This window comes from Mustelus asterias, chromosome 22 (assembly GCF_964213995.1).
Source record: "Mustelus asterias chromosome 22, sMusAst1.hap1.1, whole genome shotgun sequence".
NCBI lineage: Eukaryota > Metazoa > Chordata > Chondrichthyes > Carcharhiniformes > Triakidae > Mustelus > Mustelus asterias.
The window spans coordinates 53,201,040-53,226,373 of NC_135822.1; the positions used below are offsets into that span (position 1 = coordinate 53,201,040).

At 48.3% G+C, this 25,334-nt stretch overlaps 1 long non-coding RNA gene across 1 annotated transcript; it reads left to right on the forward strand.

Moving 5' to 3' along the window:
• The first annotated feature begins 49 nt into the window (after window positions 1–49).
• LOC144509770 (uncharacterized) lies at window positions 50–18,600 on the forward strand. The gene is made up of 4 exons (XR_013500523.1): window positions 50–214; window positions 15,280–15,368; window positions 16,001–16,167; window positions 17,648–18,600. It is a non-coding gene; the product is annotated as an uncharacterized LOC144509770 (long non-coding RNA).
• Window positions 18,601–25,334: the final 6,734 nt, after the last annotated feature.

A 25,334-nucleotide genomic window follows, 5' to 3' on the forward strand; every position in this document is an offset into this window, starting at 1 on the left:
CTATTGTATAAAAATATTTATTTTAAGGGATGGGCCATGGGCTCTGTGCTGTGATAACAATGTTGTGTGATTGGATATTAGAGGGGTATCCATCTCGTTAACCAATATCTCCCTCTGGCCTACTGTTTCTCGGCAGCTCTCTTCGAATGCTCGGCTAATGGAACCTGGGTGGATATTTTCACCGGGAATCAGACCCTCCCAAAATGTCAACCAGGTAATTTAGCGAGTTATAGATATCTCACTCTGAAACCAGTCGGACCACGATAACTGTACGAGCTCTTTGAAAGCACCGTTCGAGTTTTGTTCCAGTGCTCCCCTCACGTTGCCCTAATTATTAGATGGAAAGGTGAAATCAGCCAGAACTCTGGCTTGATGATTGATTTGCCTATTAAAAGCCTCCACTGCATCAGGAAGGCAGTTCGCATCTGCGCCTTGAAATGATGTGACAGTCAAGGGTTTCGTGCCCATATTGCTATGAGTCTAGTGCCACTGTGCCTTCAGCTCCCGCTGGTTGAATGGCATTCTTGACACTTCAACTTGAAAGAGAAGGAGCGAATGTCTAAGCCACCGGTGGGCTCACGAAAGGACCTGGGTTATTGGGTATTATCTAGATTCCTGAGTAGTTTTGCAGCTGCACATGCTCAGGCAAGTGGAGAATATCGCATCACACTTATAACTTGTATCATACCTCTGCGGGACAAGGCTTTATTGAGTCGGGAGTTGAGTAATTCGATGCAGAATTCACATGCTACTCCTGCATTTCACGTTGTATGTTGCGATTATTTGGGGTTGTTTGGGGAGATTTGTTTTTTTGCCTCATAGTTTGGAGCTTCATAATGTCGCTATTCGGCCCATCGAGTCTGCACAAACCACAATCCCACCCAGGCCCTTCGCCTATTTACCCTCTAATCCCTCTAACCTACGCATCCCGGGACACTAAGGGGCAATTTAGTATGGCCAATCAACCTAACCCGCACATCTTTGGAGTGTGGGAGGAAACCGGAGCACCCAGAGGAAACCCACGCAGACACGGGGAGGACGTGCAAACTCCGCACAGACAGTGACCCGAGGCTGGAATTGAACCCGACTCCCTGGCGCTGTTCGGCAGCAGTGCTGACCAGTGTGTCACCGTGCCACCTGAGGTTGTATTTCAAGGGGGTTATATAAATGTAGGGAAGTCTCTCTGTACAGGATAATGCTGAGGTCACATCTGGAGTACTGCGAACAGACTCCGTTCCCTTATTTAAGGAAATATATTATTTCATTGGGGGCAGTTCAGAGAATGTTCACTAGCATGATTCTCTAAAGGTAAACTTGCAGGTTGAGTCCGTAATTAAGAAAGCAAATGTAATGTTGTCATTTATCTCAAGAGGCTTGGAATACAAAAGCAGGGATGTACTTCTGAGGCTTTATAAAGCACTGGTTAGGCCCCATTTGGAGTACTGTGAGCAATTTTGGGCCCCACACCTCAGGAAGGACATACTGGCACTGGAGCGGGTCCAGCGGAGATTCACACGGATGATCCCAGGAATGGTAGGCCTGACATACGATGAACGTCTGAGGATCGTGGGATTATATTCATTGGAGTTTAGGAGGTTGAGGGGAGATCTAATAGAAACTTACAAGATAATGAACGGCTTAGATAGGATGGACGTAGGGAAGTTGTTTCCATTAGCAGGGGAGACTAGGACGCGGGGGCACAGCCTTAGAATAAAAGGGAGTCACTTTAGAACAGAGATGAGGAGAAATTTCTTCAGCCAGAGAGTGGTAGGTCTGTGGAATTCATTGCCACAGAGGGCTGTGGAGGCCGAGACGTTGAGCGTCTTCAAGACAGAAATTGATAAATTCTTGATTTCTCGAGGAATTAAGGGCTATGGGGAGAGAGCGGGTAAATGGAGTTGAAATCAACCATGATTGAATGGTGGAGTGGACTCGATGGGCCGAATGGCCTTACTTCCGCTCCTATGTCTTATGGTCTTATGATCCTATGTGGAAGGATTGCCTTTTGATAAAAAGTTAAACAGGTTGCGAATCTACTCTTTGGGTCCTCGCTGTCCACGGGGATGGTGCCAGAGGACTGGAGAGTGGCGAATGTTGTTCCTCTGTTTAAGAAAGGGAATAGAAATGACCCTGGTAATTATAGACCGGTTAGTCTGACTTCGGTGGTTGGTAAATTGATGGAAAAGGTCCTTAGGGATGGGATTTACGACCATTTAGAAAGATGCGGATTAATCCGGGATAGTCAGCACGGATTTGTGAAGGGCAAATCGTGCCTCACAAATTTGATAGAATTTTTTGAGGAGGTAACTAGGTGTGTTGATGAAGGTAGGGCGGTTGATGTCATATACATGGATTTTAGTAAGGCGTTTGATAAGGTCCCCCATGGTCGGCTTATGATGAAAGTGAGGAGGTGTGGGATAGAGGGAAAGTTGGCCGATTGGATAGGTAACTGGCTGTCTGATCGAAGACAGAGGGTGGTGGTGGATGGAAAATTTTCGGACTGGAGGCAGGTTGCTAGCGGAGTGCCGCAGGGATCGGTGCTTGGTCCTCTGCTCTTTGTGATTTTTATTAATGACTTAGAGGAGGGGGCTGAAGGGTGGATCAGTAAATTTGCTGATGACACCAAGATTGGTGGAGTAGTGGATGAGGTGGAGGGCTGTTGTAGGCTGCAAAGAGACATAGATAGGATGCAAAGCTGGGCTGAAAAATGGCAAATGGAGTTTAACCCTGATAAATGTGAGGTGATTCATTTTGGTAGGACTAATTTAAATGTGGATTACAGGGTCAAAGGTAGGGTTCTGAAGACTGTGGAGGAACAGAGAGATCTTGGGGTCCATATCCACAGATCGCTAAAGGTTGCCACTCAAGTGGATAGAGCTGTGAAGAAGGCATATAGTGTGTTAGCTTTTATTAACAGGGGGTTGGAGTTTAAGAGCCGTGGGGTTATGCTGCAACTGTACAGGACCTTGGTGAGACCGCATTTGGAATATTGCGTGCAGTTCTGGTCACCTCACTATAAGAAGGATGTGGAAGCGCTGGAAAGAGTGCAGAGGAGATTTACCAGGATGCTGCCTGGTTTGGAGTGTCGGTCTTATGAGGAAAGGTTGAGGGAGCTGGGGCTGTTCTCTCTGGAGCGGAGGAGATTGAGGGGAGACTTAATAGAGGTTTATAAAATGATGAAGGGGATAGATCGAGTGAACGTTCAAAGACTATTTCCTCGGGTGGATGGAGCTATTACAAGGGGGCATAACTATAGGGTTCATGGTGGGAGATATAGGAAGGATATCAGAGGTAGGTTCTTCACGCAGAGAGTGGTTGGGGTGTGGAATGGACTGCCTGCAGTGATAGTGGAGTCAGACACTTTAGGAACATTTAAGCGGTTATTGGATAGGCACATGGAGCACACCAGGATGATAGGGAGTGGGATAGCTTGATCTTGGTTTCAGATGAAGGTCAGCACAACATCGTGGGCCGAAGGGCCTGTTCTGTGCTGTAATGTTCTATGTTCTATGTTCTATGTTTAGGACTGAATGGGTCAACTTTCTGCTTGTCTCAAACTTGGCTTGTTTGCAGAAATCTTTGGCAATGTGCCATTTTTATACAGAAAGCATTTTTTGACCTTGGAGCTGTATCTTTTTAAACCCATTTTTTAAAAATGACTTAGAATCATAGAATCCTACAGTGCAGAAAGAGGCCATTCGGCCCATCGAGTCTGCACCAACCACAATCCCACCCAGGCCCTATCCACATATCCCTACATATTTACCCACTAACCCCTCTAACCTCAGGACACTAAGGGGCAATTTAGAATGGCCAATCAACCTAACCCGCACATCTTTGGACTGTGGGAGGAAACCGGAGCACCCGGGGGAAACCCACGCAGACACAGGGAGTATGTGCAAACTCCACACAGACAGCGACCCGAGCCGGGATTCGAACCCAGGTCTCTGGAGCTGTGAAGCAGCAGTGCTAACCACTGTGCTACCGTGCCGCCCACTTATTTTTTAGTTATAATGTTTTTTACAAGTTCTGCATTGTTAAATTGCCGTTTAACTCTTATTTCTCTTTTTCTTTAAGTTGTATCTTCGATATTTTACAACTTATCCGTATTTGACTCCCAGTTAATTCTCCAGTATTTTTAAATGGTCTGTTTTAACTAATACGAGTGTGGCATTGCTGCCCCGCTGTGTCAGCGAAACTAACTCCCTTTATCTTAGTTTCCTGTTTTATGTCCCCTTAACTACCATATGATCGGTATGTTCTTGTGGAACCTGCTGTATGTGTGTAAGTTGCTATCTCGACCCACACCTTTGCGCCGATACTCCTTAAAACTCAATATAATCAGCGCGTCCTTGCGGAACCTGCTATATATGGGTAAGTTGCTATCCCTACCCACATTTTTATGCTGATACTCTTTAAAATCCTTGTGGAACCTGCTGTAGGTGGGTAAGTTCCTATCCCTACCCCCACCTTTGTGCCGATAAACCTTTTACAATTTTCTTTTTGCCTTTGTGACCCACAAGGGGTCCAGACGTCTAACGGATCCAGTGATTCAGAGTGCCCCCCCACCCCACTCCTCTACTAAACACGATGAGCAATATAAAGTATGTACTCCCCGTTCCAGGGGAACGTAAGAACATAAGAAATAGGAGCAGGAGTAGGCCATCTAGCCCCCGAGCCTGCCCCACCATTCAATAAGATCATGGCTGATCTGATAGTGGTTTAGTTCCACTTACCCGCCCGTTCCCCATAACCCTTAATTCCCTTATTGATCAGAAATCTATCTACCTGTGACTTAAACATATTTAACGAGGTAGCCTCCACTGCTTCAATGGGCAGAGAATTCCAGAGATTCACTACCCTCTGAGAGAAGAAGTTCCTCCTCAACTCTGTCCTAAACTGACTCCCCCTTATTTTGAGGCTGTGTCCTCTAGTTTTTGTTTCCTTTCTAAGTGGAAAGAATCTCTCTGCCTCTACCCTGTCTAGCCGCTTCATTATCTTATATGTCTCTATAAGATCTCCCCTCAGCCTTCTAAGCTCCAACGAGTACAGGCCCAATCTACTCAATCTCTCCTCATAAGCTAACCCCCTCATCTCCGGTATCTACCTGGTGAACCTTCTCTGTATTCCCTCCAAGGCCAATATATACTTTCGCAAATAAGGAGACCAAAATTGCACACAGTACTCTAGTTGCGGCCTCACCAGTACCTTGTACAATTGCAGCAAGACCTCCCTGCTTTTATACTCCATCCCCTTCGCGATAAAGGCCAACATTCCATTCGCCTTCTTGATCACCTGCTGCACCTGCAGACTGAAGTTTTGCGATTCATGCACAAGGACCCCCAGGTCCCTCTGCACAGTAGCATGGTGTAATTTTTCACCATTTAAGTAATAGTCCATTTTACTATTATTCCTTCCAAAGTGGATAACCTCACACTTCTCAACGTCATACTCCATCTGCCAGATCCTCGCCCACTCACTTAGCCTTTCCAAATCTCTCCTCAGACTTTCCGCATCCTCCACACAATTCGCTTTCCCACTCATCTTTGTGTCATCCGCAAATTTTGTTACCCTACACTCGGTCCCCTCCTCCAGATCGTCTATGTATATGGTAAACAGTTGAGGCCCCAGCACCGATCCCTGCAGCACACCACCAGTCACCAACTGCCATCCAGAAAAGCACCCATTTATTCCAACTCTCTGCTTCCTGTTAGATAGCCAATCCTCAATCCACGCTAACACTTTACCCCCAACTCCGTGTACCCTAATCTTCTGCAGCAACCTTTTGTGAGGCACCTTATCGAACGCCTTCTGGAAATCTAAAAACACCACATCCACCGGTTCCCCTCTGTCAACTGCACTCGTTACATCTTCATAAAAATCCAGCAAATTCGTCAAACACGACTTTCCCTTCATGAATCCATGCTGCGTCTGCTTGATCGAACCATTTTTTCCAGGTGTCCTGCTATTTCTTCTTTAATGATGGATTCCAGCAATTTCCCAACTACGGACGTTAAGCTAACCGGCCTGTAGTTACCCGCCTTTTGTCCACCTCCTTTTTTAAACAGTGGCATCACATGAGCTGTTTTCCAATCAGCCAGCACTTCCCCAGAGTCCAGCGAATTTTGATAAATTACAACCAATGCATCTGCTATTACTTCTGCCATTTCTTTCAGTACCCTGGGATGCATTCCATCCGGGCCCGGGGACTTGTCTACCTTTAGTCCCATTAGCCTATCAAGCACTACGTCTTTAGTAATAGTAATCGTTTTAAGGACCTCACCCCCTACAGTCCCACGACCGTCAATTTTCGGTAAGCTATTTGTGTCCTCTACCGTGAAGACCGACACAAAAAACGTGTTTAAGGCCTTGGCCATTTCCTCATTTCCCATTATTAAATCCCCCTTCTCATCTTCTAAGGGTCCAAACATTTACTTTAGCTACTCTTTTCCTTTTTATATATTTGTAAAAACTTTTACTATCAGTTTTTATATTTTGTGCTAGTTTAGTTTCATAATCTATCTTTCCTTTCTTTAGTAGTTCTTTGTTGTTTTTTAAAGAGTGCAGTTGAACAGAGGGAACTGGGAATACAGGTACAGAATTCCCTAAAAGTGACGTCACAGGTGGATAGGGTCGTAAAGAGTGCCTTTGGTACATTGGCCTTTATAAATCGGAGTATCGAGTATAAAAGTTGGAGTGTTATGGTAAGGTTATATAAGGCATTGGTGAGGCCGAATTTGGAGTATTGTGTACAGTTTTGGTCACATAGTTACAGGAAGGATGTAAATAAGATTGAAAGAGTGCAGAGAAGGTTCACAAGGATGTTGCCAGGACTTGAGAAGCTGAGTTACAGAGAGAGATTGAATAGAACAAAGAACAATACAGCACAGGAACAGGCCCTTCGGCCCTCCAAGCCCGCGCCGCTCCCCGGTCCAGGATTGAATCCTGAATCCAGGATCCCCGCCCAATTTTCCAGCCTATCTACATACCAATATCCTATCCACCGAGCTGTCCCTCACAGCTACGATGCTTTGTTCATTACAACCTATTAACTCACCCCCACCCCCCTATTCCAGACCATGTGATCCCCAGGGAGAGGCGAAAACCCAGAGTGAAAAACCCCAGGGCCAATATGGGGAGAAAAAAAAATCTGGGAAATTCCTCTCCGACCCCCTGAGGCGATCGAAACGAGTCCAGGAGATCACAATGGCCCTGATCGGAAAATGCTTCCCAACCCTAGTCATTTCCACTTCCATGAACACCATATGAATTCCCTGCCCCCGAGACAGGTTCCCAACTATCCGCAGTCTCGCTCTGTACTGGCACCAGCAAGATGATCATAGAATGAAGCCTTGAAACGAGAAACAAGGAACAATTAGCCCGCGCCGCTCCCTGGTCCAAACTAGACCACTCTTTTGTATCCCTCCATTCCCACTCCGGTCATATAGCTGTCTAGATAAGTCTTAAACGTTCCCAGTGTGTCCGCCTCCACCACCTTGCCCGGCAACACATTCCAGGCCCCCACGACCCTCTGTGTGAAATATGTCCTTCTGATATCTGTGTGAAACCTCCCCCCCTTCAAAGAACAAAGAACAAAGAACAGTACAGCACAGGAAACAGGCCTTCGGCCCTCCAAGCCTGTGCCGCTCCTTGGTCCAACTAGACCAATCGTTTGTATCCCTCCATTCCCAGGCTGCTCATGTGACTATCCAGGTAAGTCTTAAACGATGTCAGCGTGCCTGCCTCCACCACCCTACTTGGCAGCGCATTCCAGGCCCCCACCACCCTCTGTGTAAAAATAGGTTGGGACTTTATTCCCTGGAGCGTAGAAAATTGAGGGGAGATTTGATAGAGGTGTATAAGATTTTGATGGGTATAGATAGAGTGAATGCAAGCAGGCTTTTTCCGCTGAGGCGAGGGGAGAAAAAAACCAGAGGGCATGGGTTAAGGGTGAAAGGAGAAAAGTTTAAAGGGAACATTAGGGGGGGGCTTCTTCATGCAGAGAGTGGTGGGAGTGTGGAATGAGCTGCCGGATAACATTTAAGAAAAACTTGGACGGGTTCATGGATGAGAGGGGTGTGGAGGGATATGGTCCAAGTGCAGGTCAGTGGGACTAGGCATAAAATGGTTCGGCACAGACAAGAAGGGCCAAAAGGCCTGTTTCTGAGCTGTAATTTTCTATGGTTCTATGGTTCTAATTCCCCACTAGTTTTGGAAGTGTTCACCCAACCATTGGCTCCAAGATCATCCTGTATCATTACCAAATTGTTGTGGGAAATTCTTTTAGGTGGCCTGGTTAATTTGAAGACCTTTCTTTAAGATTTAAAAATCTTTTCATTAAAACATTTCATTTCAAAAAGGCAAAAAATGAAACTCTTCAATTAAACTGCTTTTTAGTAAAACAGTGAAATGTTAGAATCAAAAACATTACAAATTAACAATATTCAGACAAACATACAATTAAGAAAAGACAAATCGCATTTTGGCCAAAATGGGAGATCAATGGTTCCATCTACACAGCTAATGAGCTAGCAGCTTTCACAAAAGATCTCAGATTTCATGCCAAAGAACAGAATTGGTTACAGTTTTCGTTAATAGATAATAAAGCCCAGCACTTAATTAAAAGCAATTTCATTCATTCGCTGTTCTGTCAATCTAACAATGACATGTCCCTTAATCAATCTTATTTTCAAATACTGTATTGATCTGTCATTCATCTGTCCGTTTTATGGAAGTTCTCTCCCAAAAATGGCTTCTTATGATTCAGCATTTCTCTAACCAATTTAACCTAGTTCTATTGAAGTCATCTTTATCTATTAGACGTATTCCCCAGCCTTAGGTATGCATTGGTAATTTACTCTGTTACATTACTTGTGCCTAACTTGCTGATATCTTTCATGAATACATCTTTCATTTTAATGTCATGTTAAAAAACATTTCCTCCAGACATTATTAAGATGTTATTTACATATTTCATATTATTCCCAAACCGCGTATTAAACCATTAGCTGCTAATTATTCTCATGTTGGGTATTAAGAATGAATCAGAATTCTCAACTACAGCGGGACCATGTCAATTTGATGGGTGATATTGATTGAAGTGTTTGTCTCAGTTTGAGGGGTTATATTGATTGGAGTCTCACGTAGGTGAGTGGGAAAGTGAATTGCGTGGAGGACGCGGAAAGTCTGCAGAGAGATTTGGATAGGCTGAGCGAGTGGGTGAGGATCTGGCAGATGGAATATAACGTTAGCAAATGTGAGGTTATCCACTTTGGAAGAAATAATAGTAAATTGGAATATTATTTAAATGGAGAAAAATTACATCGTGCGACTGTGCAGAGGGACCTGGGGGTCCTTGTGCACGAATCGCAAAAACTCAGTTTGCAGGTGCAGCAGGTGATCAAGAAGGTGAATGGAATGTTGGCCTTTATCGCGAGGGGGATAGAATATAAAAGCAGGGAGGTCTTGCTGCAACTGTACAAGGCACTGGTGAGGCCGCAACTGGAGTACTGTGTGCAGTTCTGGTCCCCTTATTTGCGAAAGGACATATTGGCCTTGGAGGGAGTGCAGAGAAGGTTCACCAGGTTGATACCGGAGATGAGGGGTGTAGCTTATGAGGAGAGATTAAACAGATTGGGTCTGTACTCGTTGGAGTTTAGAAGGATGAGGGGTGATCTTATAGAGACATATAAGATAATGAAGGGGCTGGATAGGGGTAGAGGTGGAGAGATTCTTTCCACTTAGAAGGGAAACCAGAACTAGAGGGCACAGCCTCAAAATAAGGGGGGGCCGGTTCAGAACAGAGTTGAGGGGGAAGTTCTTCTCTCAGAGGGTAGTGAATCTCTGGAATTCTCTGCCCATTGAAGTGGTGGAGGCTTCCTCGTTGAATATGTTTAAATCACGGGTAGATAGTTTTCTGATCGATAAGGGAATTAGGGGATATGGGGAGCAGGCGGGTAAGTGGAACTGATTCGCTTCAGATCAGCCATGATCTTGTTGAATGGCGGGGCAGGCTCGAAGGGCCAGATGGCCTACTCCTGCTCCTATTTCTTATGTTCTTATGTTCTTATGTCTTTATCAGTTTGAGGGGTTATATTGATTGGAGTCTGTGTCAGTTTGAGGGGTTATATTGATTAGAGTCTGTGTCAGTTTGAGGGGTTATATTGATTGGAGTCTGTATCAGTTTGAGGGGTTATATTGATTAGAGTCTGTGTCAGTTTGAGGGGTTATATTGATTGGAGTCTGTGTCAGTTTGAGGGGTTATATTGATTAGAGTCTGTGTCAGTTTGAGGGGTGATATTGATTGGAGTCTGTGTCAGTTTGAGGGGTTATATTGGCTGGAGCCTCTGTATCAGTTTGAAGTTTATATTGATTGGAGTCTGTATCAGTGTGAGGGGTTATTTTGGTTGCATTCTGTATCAGTTTGAGGGGTTATATTGATTAGAGCCTCTGTATCAGTCATATTGATTGTGATGTGTATCAGTTTCAGGGGTTAAATTGTTTGGAGGATCTGTATCAATTTCAGGGGTTATATGTATTGATGATTGTACCAATTTGAGGGGTTACATTGATTGGACTCTGTGTCAGTTTGAGGGGTTATATTGATTGGAGTCTGTGTCAGTTTGAGGGGTTATATTGATTGGAGTCTGTGTCAGTTTGAGGGGTTATATTGGTTGGAGATCCTGTATCAGTTTGAGGGGTTATATTGATTGGAGTCTGTGTCAGTTTGAGGGGTTATATTGATTGGAGTCTGTGTCAGTTTGAGGGGTTATATTGATTGGAGTCTGTGTCAGTTTGAGGGGTTATATTGATTGGAGACTGTATTGGTTTGAGGGGCTATTTTGATCGGGGTCTGTCTTAGTTTGAGGGGTTATATTGATTGGAGAGCCTGTTTCACTTTGAGGAGTTTACTGATTGGAGTCTGTATCAGTTTGAGGGGTTATATTGATTGGAGTCTGTCTCAACCTGAAGGCTGCCACTCAGGTGGATAGAGCTGTGAAGAAGGCCTATAGTGTGTTAGCTTTTATTAACAGGGGGTTGGAGTTTAAGAGCCGTGGGGTTATGCTGCAACTGTACAGGACCTTGGTGAGATCACATTTGGAATATTGTGTGCAGTTCTGGTCACCTCACTATAAGAAGGATGTGGAAGCACTGGAAAGAGTGCAAAGGAGATTTACCAGGATGCTGCCTGGTTTGGCGGGTAGGTCTTATGAGGAAAGGTTGAGGGAGCTAGGGTTTTTCTCTTTAGAGCGGAGGAGGTTGAGAGGTGAGTTAATAGAGCTTTATAAGATGATGAGGGGGATAGATAGAGTGGACGTTCAGATACTATTTCCTCGGGTGGATGTAACTGTGACTAGGGGGCATAACTATAAGGTTCGTGGTGGAAGATATAGGAGGGATGTACGAGGTAGGTTCTTTACTCAGAGAGTGGTTGGGGTGTGGAATGGACTGCCTGCTGTGATCGTGGAGTCGGACACTTTAGGAACTATCAAGCGGTTATTGGATAGGCACATGGAGCACGCTAGAATGATAGGGGCTGGGATGGCTTGATCTTGGTTCCGGAAAAGGTTCGGCACAACATCATGGGCCAAAGGGCCTGTACTGTGCTGTGCTGTTCTATGTTCTATTTTCTACGTTCTATGTTCTCAGGGATGGTAAATAAGGTGCCGACTAAATATCTTGGGATGTTCCAGAACTGTTCATGAGCTGATCACCCAGCCTAGCTATGCAGTTCATTGGAACCTATATGCATTGTGTCTTGCCGGAATGGGCTGAATAACTGGATAAGTATTGATGATTTTCTTTGTTCGTTGGAGTTGTACATGGTCAGCCACCTGGCTTCGCCCCGCTGGAAGAGCTCAAAATACTGTTTGTTGATTGAATCAGTCTTTAGTGTTGAATGGGTTTTTCAAGTTAATTCTCCCGAGCAGAAGCCACTCTGAGAAATAGAATTAATCTGCACATGGAGAGGCAGGGATTAAACAAGAACAGGCAGCATGGTGTTGTTAAGGGGAGGTCTGACTTGCTTGATATTTCTTTCCAGGAAGTGACCAGATGTGTACATGAGGACAATGTATTTGACATTGTCAAAAGCCTTGCTGAAGCCCAAGTAGACAATCTCCCACAGGCGATTGGCCGCCTTCTGCACAGTAGGGATTCTATGGTTCTGTAGAAAAGCTTTTTCACTCAGATTGTGATGGGAATCTGGATCTCACTGCCTGAAAGGGCGATGGAGGCGTGAACCCTCACAACATTTAAGAGGCAGTTAGATAAGCCACGGCACACAAGGCTGTGGGGAAAGTGCTGGAAAATGGATTAGAATAGATTGGTGCTTGATGGCTGACACAGACACGATGGGCCAAAGGGCATCTTTCTGTGCTGAAAAACTCTACAATGGCCCAGGGGATGGAAGTTATGAACCAAAAAGTGAATTTTCACTGACTCCTGTTATTTCTCTCTGACACAAAGGCAATGGAATATCGATCCCCCTGAGTTTTGTGCCGAGGGTGTGGGGGAATGATGTGACGGTGACCCTCTGAGGGCCCTTTCACATGCTCACAGGGGGACAGCCATCACCCAGTCATACAACCCTTGATTTGTGAGAGAGAAAAGGGTGAATGGAGGCAATTGATAACAAGCAGCCCAGAAACTCCAAGGTGTTTTGTGAAGTTAGCCTCGGCCCTACGTTTTAAATTTGATTTTGACATTAGATAGCATGAGGTGTTTCACTCCAGGTATGAATCAAGTGACCCATGAGAATGCTTTTATTAAACAAAGTTTACTTAAGAACACAGGATGTAACAAAAAGAATTAACATAACCTTTATGAATTGCAAGACTTAAACAACAGAACACTGCATTAGTTCAGATTAAAATCAACATAATACCAATTATACTGCGTCAGTAACAATAAAGGACACCGGCGACAGATAACAGGGTGCCGACAAACCAACCTGCACAGAAACATGATTAAAATAGAAATTGGAAGCAGGAGTTGGCCATTCAAGCTTGCTCCGCCATTCATTTTGTTCATGGCTGATCATCGAATTCAATAACCTTCAATCTTCAATATTTTTTAAATGATATAGTTTGTCACAAAATGTACATTCCAACATGTCCTTCAGACTGTTCCATGTGACCAGTAATGGGCACAAGGTCTATGTGTTGCGAGTACCAGAGAGTCTCCTGTGCCCATCCATTCCACTGCTCACACTCAGCTCCACAACCAATATCACAATCAGCGATTTCCCGCCCTATCTGCTGTTCTCCCAGCTCCAGCGCTGCTACTTCTCGGTGTTAGGATGACAAGATCTGGATGCTGCCACCATTTTTAGTTAATTCCCTGACGTTTTGTGCTCTCTTCTACAGGCACATAAATTTCCATTGTTACTCTCCCATCAAAGACCCAAGCTTGTGCTGGTGTCAACCTGACTGACCATCATGTCTACACAGGGAAAGCCTCCTGCGTGTGACCATTCCAGTCTCACAGTGCAAGAGTTATCTGACTAACCAGAACTCTGCAAAGAGAGGCTGACATGCCTCTGACAGTCCATGCTGCTGCCTGGGCATTGCCGGTGTCTGGGTGGGGATGAGCTTTCTACAATTTCACTTTCATTCACATTCGACCCCATATGCCTCAGATTATGTGCTGTAAGATGCTTCACCACCTTGTCAGAACAAAGCAGGTTATTGATCGTTTTGCCTCACTGCAACCACGTAGCCCATGCCTGCTCAGGCCTTTGGCAATCTCCATCCAGACTTGTTTGGATGGATGTGGCAGATATCCTCCAGTCCAGAAAGAACAGAAATTTGCTCCAAACCCATGTAGCCTTTAGGAGCACTACCACGGATGCATCATTGAATTGAGTTTAATCTTCCTCCTGCCATTTCTACCCTATGTTCAGTAACCAGGTCTTCTTCACTGCTCTCTTCAGAGCTGCTGCCTTTGAAAGTGCTTCTGGTTCCAGCATTGCCTGAACCGGCCCTTCCCCTGCAGTGAGTGGTTAGAGTCTGTAATGCACTGTCTGAGACTGTGGTGGAGACCGGTTCAATTGAAGCTTTCCAAAGGGAATTGGGCTGTTATCTGAAAAGGAAGAATGCGCAGGTTAGCGGGGAGAAGGTGGGGGAGTGACAGTGAACTGTTCATTCGGAGAGTCAGTGCAGACACCATGGGCTAAGTGGCCTCCTTCTGCTCTGTAACAATTCTGTGATACTGCCTGTGCTGCCGGAGTGGACGGATCCCCCTCACCTGTCAGGCATTAATGTGCTGGTTCTGGCTATAGTGTGGAGTTGGTTAGTTCAGTTGATTTGGTGTGTTGAGTGTGATGTAGAATGATGCTAATGTTGATGGTTTGATCCCCGTACTGACTCTGGGAGTTCCCCTTCCATTGCTTGACGTTTACTAACTTGTGTCCCTGAAGTGACATATAACAAATTGTGTCTCTGTATTGGAGAGAAATACTAATGATTCATTGTGGACACTGGCTAAATTACCTTACCCTGTCGACACTGCAACATCATCAGCTTCCAGTAGAAACATCGATACATTTCCAACCATTATCTTCAAAGAATTGTTTTAGTGCACAATGAGGCCATTTGGCCCAACGTGTCTGCATCGGCTCCCCAACTAGCATTAGGACATCGACATTCTCCTGCCTTTTTCTCGTATTGTTGCACATTGTTTCTATTCAAATATTAATCTAATACCCTCTGTAATGTCTCGTTTCAGCCTGCCTCCACCACACTTCCACGATGTACATTCCAGACCTGAACCACTGGCAGCGGGAAAAAGGTTTTTCTCACATCATCTTCAACCCCACCACAAACTCCATTCCTGAGCCACTGACCATCCCATGTCCCTCCCTAGTGGCCCAGGGTAAGGACATGGGAATCCTGTACTTTTTCCTTTCACTGTCATCCGTTTTGCCATTTAATCGCTCCGGCCCTTCCATTTTGTTCTTTCCTTGTCACCCGCCCATCCCCATCTCGCTGTTGCAAACCAATTTAATTCACTGCTCTTTCCAAGTTCTAATGATAGCTAACTGAACTGAAACTAAATCTGTTTCTCTCTTCACAGATGCTGCCAGCCCTGCTGAGAGTTTCCAGTATATTTTATTCATATTTCAGACTTACAGCATCGATAGTATTTTGCCTTCTCTATGAACTGAAGTTGATGTTTCTGAATGTCCTGTGCTGTACATTATGATTGTTAATAATTGTGATCTGAAAAACACTCTGCACTTTCCCTGATTCCTGTTATGTTTCGCTCTCTGATCTCCAGTCTGCATCGTAACAATCTCGCAGGATCTTGTGCCGAGGACCTGGCCTCTGCTCTCAGTACAAACTGTTCACTGATAGATCTGAATCTGGGTAAGAATAAACTGGGAAATTCAGGCGTGAAACTGCTGTCTGTGGCATTGAGAAATCCAGACTGTAAAATACAGAAACTGCAGTCAGTACCAAACTGTGTGAGATTGTGTCTATAATAATTTAACATTCAACAATATAATTTGACCACTGGATTTGTATAAAAAAGCTCTGTCCATTACTATTGGTGTTAGTTATTAATGTAAGGAAAACTGCTTTTATTCTGACTCCTTTCGCTTCTCTCGCTGATCCCTTAGCAATGGGATGTCAGTGCCACAAATCCTATGTCGAGGGTGCGGGGGAATAATGTTATGGTTCACCATCTGAGGTCCTCTCCTCCTCCTCAGAAGTGCACCACTCACCCTGGACACAGAATCCATTGATTTGTGAAAAGAGGGAGAGTGAATGGATGACAATAAATGGAGGACGGGACATGGTGGTGGAGTCTCTCTGTTAGTAACAGGTGACTCACCTGATGAAGGAGCAATGCTCCGAAAGTTTGCGCTACCAAATAAACCTGTTGGACTTTAAACTGGTGTTGTGAGACTACTTACCATAGCAATGCAGGTTGTGTTTTTTGAATATCTCATACCATGAATTATTATCGTCATTAATATATTCTGTCTAATTTCCAGTCTTCATAGTAACACGCTCACAGATTCCTGTGCTGAGGATCTCGTCTCCTCTCTCAGTACAAACCAGTCACTGAGGATTCTGCACCTGAGTACAACCAACTTCACAGACCAATCTGTCCCTGCTCTTGGCCCCTCATACTGACCTGCAAGAGTCTGGAATGGATCGGGTGAGCGTTCATGTTAATTTTTAGTGAAATCAATAATATATCAATGGGATTTTAAAATACAAATGGGCCTGAATGATAAGCGGATTGTGTGTGAAGACTCTCACAACCTGATACTGCTGCATATTTCAACTGGGATCTTCAGCACAGTGATACTGGGGAGCTCTTTCAGAGCAGAGTTGGGGAAGAGAGAGGACACACCCTATTTACAGCACAGTGACTCCAAGGATCTCCATCAGAGCAGAGCGGAGTCGGAGAAGAGAGAGCACACACCCTATTTACAGCAAAGTGACCCCGAGGATCTCCACTGGAGCAGAGCAGAGTCGGGGAAGAGAGAGCACACATCCTATTTACAGCACAGTGACCCTGGGGAGCCCCATAGGAGGAGAGTCAGGGAACAGAGAGAGCACACACCCTATCACCCTATTTTCAGCACAGTGACACCAGGGAGCTCCATCAGAGCAGAGTAGAGTCGTGGAAGAGAGAGCACACACCCTATTTACAGTGCAGTAACCCCGGGGAGCTCCATCAGAGCAGAGTCAGAGCAGAGAGAGCACACATCCTAGTTACAGCACAGTGACCCCGGGAGCTCCATCAGAGTAGAGTTGGGGGAAGAGAAAGCACACACTCTATTACAGCACTTGTTTCAATGTGATAAGGTTAAAGGTCCAGATATTTAATTCATGTTAGTTAATGGTGGACTGAATGGATAGGTTTGCACCTGGATGAATGGTTAATCAGGGACCTGGGGAGAGTTCAGATGAATAGTTTTGGGTGTCAGACGAATGGTTGTGTGGCAGTTCTGTTGGGTTTAGGTTTTAGTCGGATGTTTGGATCGTAGTTGGGTGTTGTTCATGTTGTTGGGGTCAAGTCAGATCTTAGTGAGTGGTGTGGGGTTGGGGTTGGTTAATAGAGTTGGAGGTGGTAGTGGGATCGAGTTGTATCAGGGTAATGGGGTTAAGTCAGAGGCTTAGTCAGGTCAGGAGAGGTTGGGTCAGGGTGTAGTCAGGTTGGGAGGTTAAGTCAGATTTGTTCAAGGGCTGGTGTGGAGGTAGTCGGACTGGTGGCATTGTTTGGGGTAGTTGTGATGAATCAGGGCTTAGTCGGTTCATGGGAGGTGACGAATGCTTGTCAGTCATGGGTGACTGGAGAACTCGGCTGTGGATCAGGTTGTGTGCTCCGTAACATTACCTGTGTAACCATCCAGGGATCAGTCCCAAGTCTGTGAATCTAACTATCAGAGACATTCATAAAGGGTCCCGGGCAATAGTGGAATTCCCAAATGGAAATGTAAACCACTGGGGCAATTTCCACAGAGACCTGTGCGTCAGGACACTCAAGTATCCCATTGTTCATCTTCAGTTGTGTGTCTGGTCTCCCACGATCCAGTGACCTGAAGATTTGTCCTATTAACTCCAGTCTCCTGTTACTTACACTGTTGTTCAATCTGTTTATTTCCTGTTTCATCTTTAATCTGTTTCAGGCTGGAGAATAACCAGTTCAGTCAAAATGGAGAGAGACACCTGGAGTCTCTGCAGGGATCCAGACGTAGACTGGAAGTGAAAGTGTGAACGTTTCAATTTATAAACATTGCTGCTCCACAGGTTACAATGAAATCCTGAATTGTGAAGATCTTCCACGGCCGCTTCCAAACCCTTCGTTCCTGCCCCTCTCCCTCCCTATTCCATCAGTGATTTCCCTGCTTACCTGGTTTCGTTGAGATTCCCAGCTGGAAAACTGTTGCAGTTTTCGTCTCCACATTGAAGGAAAGATTGCTGCAAACCATTGTTGAAGCAGCAATGTGTTGTCAGTGTTCTCAGTAACAGAGTCGACACCCTCCTTTCAAAATGGAGCAGCAAAGATAATTCCCCAGGGAGAGAAGTGTGTGTACTCATGTGGTGTGCATGTGGTGTGTCCGCGTGTGTGCATGTGTGTGGTGTGTGCATGTGTTCAGAATGGGAGTGGATCAACTGCTGCACTCTCTAATTCCTGTGTCAGACATGTCAGTGTTTAATCTTACACAGTGGATCTTGCTAACTGTGTTTTTACTGTTTCCAATACAATTGCCTCAATTTCAGACTGATTATTTGAACATTGAACACACAAACATTTTAAGGCGCAGATTTTTTAAAAACATCTTAGCAGCCTTTATTTACATTGTATCTGTGCTCGAACAGAAAATAAGTTCTAAATAAACTACTCCCATTTTGCAGCACTTGCTCTACAAGTCCACATGTTTCGGTGATACCAAGAGAGCGGCTCAGTTGGAATCCAAATGTTCTGCATCCACTCTCGCCCCCTTTACCCTGCCAGTTGTAAACCTTAACAAAAGTTCTCACATATTTATCAGGGGGAGTTACAGTGTTGACACAGGTGAAGCAGGGTAACCATTCCTCTACCCACAACACACACACAGAGTAAATGGTAGTTCATAATTATTTCTGGAACTGTTAACATCCAGTTAACAGCTCCCAAACCTTCTCACAAACACAAACCCACACACATGCACACTCAGCCACGTTATAGCACAGAGAAATATACAGACAGAGGAATATAAAATCTCTCTCAAATACACGCTGCAGACAGACACTTACAAATATGAAGAGTCATCCAGACTCAAGGTTAGCTCTATTCTCTCTTCACAGATGCTGAGACCTGCTGCGATTTTCCGTTTTCTGTTTTTATGACACAGAAGGACAGAATTTTCACACACATACAAAACCACATAGAGACTGGAGACAACTAATATCAATCACAACCTTGTGATGGTACTGTGCCTTTAAGAAATGTATGTTTCTCTGCAGGATTTTGCTGGGGTCCGAAGCAATTTTTCCACACCGTGTTAACTGTAGTCAGTGTCTTTATTGTACTGAGGCAGTATAATTAATATCATTTTGATTTAAAGCTGGACTAATACAATGTTCTGTGGTGTTAATGGTCCCTCAGGTGTTAATGGTCCCTCCACCCACTCACCCCCCCCGCTCCCCTCTCGCCACCCCCCTCCCCCCCCCGCTCCCGCCTCACTCCCCCACGCTCCCTCCCCCCCGCTCCCCCACTCCCTCCCCCCTCCCGCTCCCTCCCCCTCCCCCTCCCTCCACCCTCCCCCCTCCCTGCCCCCTCCCCCCCTCCCTCCCCGCTCCCCCCCTCCCTCCCCTCCCCCCTCACTCCCCCTCTCCCCCACTAACTCCCCCCCCGCTCCCCCCCTCCGCTCCGCTCCCTCCCCCCTCGCTCCTCCCTCCTCTCCCCCTCTCTCCCCCCCCCGTCCCTCCCGTCCCCCCCAACGCTCCCCCCTCCCCACCCTCCTCACCCCCGTCCAGCTTGCATCCCCCCTTCCGCCCCCCCTCCCCACCCTCCCCCCCACCCCTCCCTCCCCCCTCCCCTCCCCCCTCCCTTCCCCCCTCCCCTCCCCCTCCCATCCCCCCTCCCCCTCCCCTCCCCCTCCCCTCCCCCTCCCCCTCCCCCTCCCCTCCCCCTCCCATTCCCCCTCCCCCTCCCCCTCCCCCCCCCCTCCTTCCCACCCCCCTCCCCTCTCTTCCCCCCTCCCCTCCCCCCTCCTTTCCCCCCTCCCCTCCCCCTACCATCACCCCTCCCTGCCTCCTCCCCCATCACTCCCCCCCTCCCCCCTCGCTCCCACCCCTCACTCCCCCCTCCCCCCTCACTCCCCCCTCCCCCCATCACTCCCCCCTCCACCCCTCACTCCCCCCCTCCCTCGCTCCCACCCCCTCACTCCCCCCTCCCCCTCGCTCCCCCCTCGCTCCCGCCCCCCTCCCTCATCCCTCCCCCTCCCCTCCCCCCTCCCCTCCCCTCCCTGCCTCCTCCCTCCCCACTCCCCCTCGCTCCCCCTCCCCCATCCCCCCATCACCCCCCCCACCCCCTCGCTCCCACCCCCTCACTCCCCTCTCCCCCCTCACTCCCCCTCCCCCTCACCTCCCCTTGCTCCCCCCTCCCCCCTCCCCCCTCACTCCCCCCTCACTCCCGCCCCCCCCCCCCTCCCTCGTCCCTCCCCCCTTCCCCACCCTCCTCACCCCCGTCCGGCTTGCATCCCCCCTTCCGCTCCCCCCCCTCCCCTCGCTTCCCCCCTCGCTCTCCCCCTCCCTCCCCCCGCACTCACCCCATCGCTCCCCCCGCATTCCCCCCTCGCTCCCCCCCACTCCCCCCTCCCTCCCCCGCACTCCCCCACTCCCCCCTCGCTCCACCCACTCCCCCCACCGCTCCCCCACTCCTTCCCCTACCCGCTCGCTCCCCCCTATCATCCCTCACTCCACCCTACCCCCCTTGCTCCCCCCTAGCCCCCCTCGCTCCCCCCTACCCTCCCTCCCGGTCCCCCCCTCCCCCCCTCGCTCCCCCTCCTCCCCTCACCCTCCTCTCCCCACCCTCCCCACTCCCCCTCCCCTCTCCCCCCTCCCCCCTCCCCCTCCCCTCTCCCCCTCCCCTCTCCCCTCTCCCCCCCTCCCCCTCCCCTCTCCCCCCTCCCCTCTCCCCCCTCCCCTCTCCCCCCTCCCTCCTCCCCCCTCCCCTCTCCCCCCTCCCCTCTCCCCCTCCCCCTCTTCCCCCTCTCCCTCTCCCCCCTCCCCCCTCCCCCTCTCCCCCCCCTCGCCCCCTCCCCCCTCTCTCCCCCCCTTCCCCCTCCCCCCCCTCGCTCCCCCTCGCTCCCCCCTCCCGCCCCTCCGGTCCCTTCGCTCCCCCCCGTCGCTCCAACCCCCCCCCCCTCGCTCCACCCCCCCTCCCCCCTCGCTCCACCCCCCCTCCCCCCTCGCTCCACCCCCCCTCCCCCCCTCGCTCCATCCCCCCTCCCCCCCTCGCTCCCCCCTCCCCCCCTCGCTCCCCACTCCTGCCTCCCCACTCCCCCCTCCCGCCCCCCCTCGCTCCCCCCTCCCGCCTCCCCACTCCCCCCTCCCGCCCCCTCCCGCCCCCTCCCGCCCCCCTCGTTCCCCCCTCGTTCCCCCCTCGTTCCCCCCTCGTTCCCCCCTCGTTCCCCCCTCGTTCCCCCCTCCCACCCCACTCCCCCCCCACGCTCCCCCCTCCCCCCCCACCCCGTTCCCCCCCCTCACCCTGCTCCCCCCTCCCTCCCCCGCTCGCTCCCCCCCCACGCTCCCCCCGCCTCGATCCCCCCCTCCCTCCCCCTCCTCCCCCCTCCCCTCCCCCCCACCGTCCCCCCTTCCCTCACCCTCCTCTCCCCACCCTCCCCCCTTCCCCCCTCACCTCCCTCCCCCCCTCACTCCCCCCCTCTCGCTCCCCCCTCCCTACCCCCTCGCTCCCCCCCTCCCCCCCTCGCTCCAGCTGCAATCCATGTGGTGTAGGTACACCCACAGTGCTGTTCGGGAGGGAGTTCGGGGGTTTTGACCCAGCAGCTGTGAGGGAATGGCCAATATATTTCCAAGTCAGGATAGTAAGTGACTCGGAGGGGAACTTGTAGCTGGTGGTAGTCCCAGGTATCTGTTGCTCTTGTCCTTTTAGATGATAGAGGTGGTGGGTTTGGAAGGTGCTGTCGAAGGAACCTTGGCAAGTTGCTGCAGTCATCTTGTAGATGGTACACACTGCTGCTACTGAGCGTCGGTGGTGGAGGGAGTGAGTGTTTGTGGATGGGGTGCCAATCAAGCGGGGCTGCTTTGTCCTGGATGGTGTCGAGCTTCTTGAGTGTTGTTGGGGCCGCACCCATCCAGGCAAGTGGGGAGTATTCCATCACACTCCTGACTTGTGCCTTGTAGATGGTGGACAGGCTTTGGGGGAGTCAGGAGGTGAGTTACTCTCCGCAGGGTTCACAGCCTCTGACCTGCTCTGGTAGCCACAGTATTTCTATGGCTGGGTCCAGCTCAGTTTCTGGTCAATGGTAACTCCCAGGATGTTGATAGTGGGGGAAGGGAAATCAGTGATGGTAATGCCATTGAATGTCAAGGTGGAGATGGTTAGATTCTGTCTTGTTGGAGATGGTCATTGCCTGACACTCGTGTGGGGTGAATGTTACTCGCCACTGATGGGGAAGCTGCATTAGTAATCCAGCGAGCCGGGGAGCCGGTTTCAAATCCAACCACAGCAGCTGGTAGAATTAAAAGCTATGAGTAACTCTGGAATATAAAGTTAGTTGCAGTCAAATTTATTTAAAGTTTATTTATTATTATAAGTAGGCTTACATTAACACTGCAATGAAGTTACTGTGAAAATCGCCTAGTCGCCACACTCTGGCGCCTGTTCGGGTTACACTGAGGGAGAATTTAGCACCGAACCAGCACGTCTTCCGGACTGTGGGAGGAAACCGGAGCACCCGGAGGAAAGCCACGCAGACACGGGAAGAATGTGCAGACTCCGCACAGACAGTGACCCAAGCCGGGAATCGAACCCAGGTCCCTGGCGCTGTGAGGCCAACAATGTCTGTGAGAACTTGGCTGATTCACTCGAGAGAGGGAAATTTGCCATCCTTACTCAGCCTGGCCTGCACACGGTTCCACACACACAGCAACCTGGTTGAGTCTGAAATGGGCTAGTCAGCTGGAACTAACAACTATTCACACCATGATGAAGAGAGCTTACATAAGAACTAGGAGCAGCAGCAGGCCATCTAGCCCCTCGAGCCTGCTCCGCCATTCAATAAGATCATGGCTGATCTGATAGTGGTTTAGTTCCACTTACCCGCCCGCTCCCCATAACCCTTAATTCTCTTATTGATCAGAAATCTATCTACCTGTGACTTAAACATATTTAATGAGGTAGCTTCCACTGCTTCAATGGGCAGAGATTTACTACCCTCTGAGAGAAGAGGTTCCTCCTCAACTCTGTCCTAAACTGACTCCCCCTTATTTTGAGGCTGTCCTCTCTAGTTCTTGTTTCCTTTCTAAGTGGAAAGAATCGTTCTGCCTCAACTCTGTCGAGCCCCTTCATTATCTTATATGTCTCTATAAAATCTCCCCTCAGCCTTCTAAACTCCAACGAGTACAGGCCCGATCTACTCAATCTCTCCTCATAAGCTAAACCCTCATCTCCAGTATCAACCTGGTGAACCTTCTCTGTACTCCCTCCAAGAGCAATACATCCTTCCGCAAAGAAGGGGACCAAAATTGCACGCAGTACTCCAGTTGCGGCCTCACCAGTACCTTGTACAATTGCAGCGAGACCTCCCTGCTTTTATACTCCATCCCCTTCACGATAAAGGCCAACATTCCATTTGCCTTCTTGATCACCTGCTGCACCTGCAGACTGAGTTTTTGTGATTCATGCACAAGGACCCACAGGTCCCTCTGTACAGTGGCATGTTGTAATTTTTCACCATTTAAATAATAGTCCATTTTACTATTATTCCTTCCAAAGTGGATAACCTCACACTTGTCAACGTGATACTCCATCTGCCAGATCCTCACCCACTCACTTAGCCTATCCAAATCTCTCTGCAGACTTTCCGCATCATCCACTCAATTCGCTTTAGAACATACGAACATAAGAAATAGGAGCAGGAATAGGCCATCTAGCCCCTCGAGCCTGCCCCGCCATTCAATAAGATCATGGCTGATCTGAAGTGGATCAGTTCCACTTACCCGCCTGATCCCCATAACCCCTAATTCCCTTACCGATCAGGAATCCATCTATCCGTGGTTTAAACATATTCAACGAGGTAGCCTCCACCACTTCAGTGGGCAGAGAATTCCAGAGATTCATCACCCTCTGAGAGAAGAAGTTCCTCCTCAACTCTGTCCTAAACTGACCCCCCTATATTTTGAGGCTGTGCCCTCTAGTTCTAGCTTCCTTTCTAAGTGGAAAGAATCTCTCCACCTCTACCCTATCCAGCCCTTTCATTATCTTATAGGTCTCTATAAGATCCCCCCTCAGCCTTCTAAATTCCAATAAGTACAAACCCAATCTGCTCAGTCACTCCTCATAATCAACACCCCTCATCTCTGGTATCAACCTGGTGAACCTTCTCTGCACTCCCTCCAAGGCCAATATATCCTTCCGCAAATAAGGGGACCAATACTGCACACAGTATTCCAGCTGTGGCCTCACCAATGCCCTGTACAGATGCAGCAAGACATCTCTGCTTTTATATTCTATCCCCCTTGCGATATAGGCCAACATTCCATTTGCCTTCTTGATCACCTGTTGCACCTGCAGACTGGGTTTTTGCGTCTCATGCACAAGGACCCCCAGGTCCCTTTGCACAGTAGCATGTTGTAATTTTTTTCCATTTAGATAATCAATTTGCTATTATTTCCTCCAAAGTGAATAACCTCGCATTTGTCAACATTATACTCCATCTGCCAGATCCTCGCCCACCCACTCAGCCTGTCCAAATCTCTCTGCAGACCTTCTACGCCCTCCTCACGATTCACTTTTCCACTTACCTTTGTGTCGTCTGCAAACTTTGTTACTCTACACTCAGTCCCCTCCTCCAGAGTGTCTATATAAATGGTAAATAGTTGAGGCACCAGTACCGATCCCTGCGGCACGCCACCAGTTACCATCTGCCAACCAGAAAAGCACCCATTTATTCCGACTCTCTGCTTCCTGTCTGATAGCCAATCCCCAATCCACGCTAACACCCTACCCCCAACTCCATGTGACCCAATCTTCTTCAGCAACCTTTTGTGAGGCACCTTATCAAACGCCTTTTGGAAATCCAAAAACACCGCATCCACCGGTTCCCCTCTGTCAACCGCACTCGTCACATCTTCATAAAAATCCAACAAGTTCGTCAAGCACGACTTTCCCCTCATGAATCCATGCTGCGTCTGCTTAATCAAACCATTCTTATCCTGATGGCCTGCTATTTCTTCTTTAATGAAGGATTCCAGCATTTTCCAACTACAGACGTTAAGCTAACCAACTTGTAGTTACCCGCCTTTTGTCTATTTCCTTTTTTAAACAGCGGCGTAACATTAGCCGTTTTCCAATCCACCGGCACTACCCCAGAATCCAACGAATTTTGATAAATAACCACTAACGCATCCGCTATTACCTCTGACATTTCTTTCAGTACCCTGGGATGCATTCCATCCGGGCCCGTGGACTTGTCCACCTTCAGTCCTGTTAGTCTACCAAGCACTGCCTCCCTGGTAACATTGATTGTATTGAGTACCTCTCCTCCTACCAACCCTCTATCGTTAATATTCGGTAAACTATTTGTGTCTTCCACCGTGAAGACCAACACAAAAAACTTATTTAAAGTTTCAGCCATTTCCTCA